Source organism: Stegostoma tigrinum, chromosome 11, assembly GCF_030684315.1.
Source record: "Stegostoma tigrinum isolate sSteTig4 chromosome 11, sSteTig4.hap1, whole genome shotgun sequence".
In the NCBI taxonomy this organism is placed as follows: domain Eukaryota; kingdom Metazoa; phylum Chordata; class Chondrichthyes; order Orectolobiformes; family Stegostomatidae; genus Stegostoma; species Stegostoma tigrinum.
Genome location: NC_081364.1, coordinates 78,690,323 through 78,691,597, shown reverse-complemented (window position 1 = coordinate 78,691,597; position 1,275 = coordinate 78,690,323). Strand labels below are relative to the sequence as shown.

The window sequence follows — 1,275 nt, the reverse complement described above, 5'->3', positions numbered from 1 at the left end:
GGAGGAGGACCCCCTCCCAATCCCCCTCTCTGATGAAGGGTCTAGATCCAAGACGTCCGCTTTTGTGCTCCTGAGATGCTGCTTGTCCTGCTGTGTTCATCCAGCTCCACACTTTGTTATCTTGGATTCTCCAGCATCTGCAGTTCCCATTATCTCTGATCACAACTTTTATGAAGGTTTGGTTTGTTTGAACATGACCAGCAGTGAGTTGCCTTTTCTTACAATTGGCAATCTCAGTAAGAAGTCTTGCTGGTGCTGCTTTGACTCCTGTCATAAACAGCCTTTGCGTTTCTACTCAGCTTTCACCCGTAGTCAGCAGGATTCGAACCTGCGCAGGAATAACCCAATGGATTTCAAATCCATCGCCTTAACCACTCGGCCATGACTACTGGGAGAAATGCCCTGCTGTTTGTCTTTTCAGGTCACTTTCCATGGCCAGTCACGCTGTGGATGAATTATTGCTGGGTTTGTTTGAATCCAATCACTTTGCAGATTTCGAAAGTGTTTAATGTAATACATGGTGATTCTGGTTGTTTAATACCAATAGATAAAATAAACGTTCATTTGCAAATGAAAATATACATTGCAGGAAAAAAAAACTCAGCAGATCTGGGAGCATCTGTGGGCAGAGGATTTGAGTCAACATTTCAGAACTTCTTCAGAACTCTGTTTTCTCCTTTCTGTCGTGCAGTTTAGGTTTTTGATTCTGATTCCAAGCATTCCCAGCTCTTTATTGTAGCTATTAAATCAACATAGAAATAACTTTATGGTCACTCCCCAGACAAGATATCCGTTTGGTGAACATTTTCCTGACTGCATTAAAACCTGTAACTATATACTCAAAAGGGAACTGGTGGAGGGAGAACAGCACTTGTTCCTTTCTCAGTGGCCTCAAACCACCAACTTCACATTTCACAGTCGAAAGCACCAGCCAATTGCACCACAGAAAATGGCGAGCTCTTGCAGCAGCCCTTAAAGCGGGCTTGTAGTGAATTCAAACTTCTAACTGCCTCACTTGGAATGACAATTGTCTTGTATCAGCTGCACTTTTCCAAAATAAAACCTGGGACACTCATTGAGGAGACTTGGTATCAGATTGATCCCTCCCTCTGCAGACCCATCCACATCACTGGGAACCAGATCTTCTACAACCGGGCCCGTCTCACTTTGACCCTTTCAGTGTCTTGTCTATTTCTCAGTTTTCTCATTGTCCCTGAGACGAGATTTGAATTCCTGTTGCACAGGAACAAGAATTCTTCCCATGTCTCAGCTCAG

The 1,275-nt window shown here is 43.8% G+C and overlaps 1 non-coding gene across 1 annotated transcript; it reads right to left on the bottom strand.

Annotated features, from left to right (window-relative positions):
• Nucleotides 1-307: 307 nt before the first annotated feature.
• trnas-uga (transfer RNA serine (anticodon UGA)) lies at nt 308-389 on the bottom strand. Its single transcript has one exon. It is a non-coding gene; the product is annotated as a tRNA-Ser (tRNA).
• Nucleotides 390-1,275: the final 886 nt, after the last annotated feature.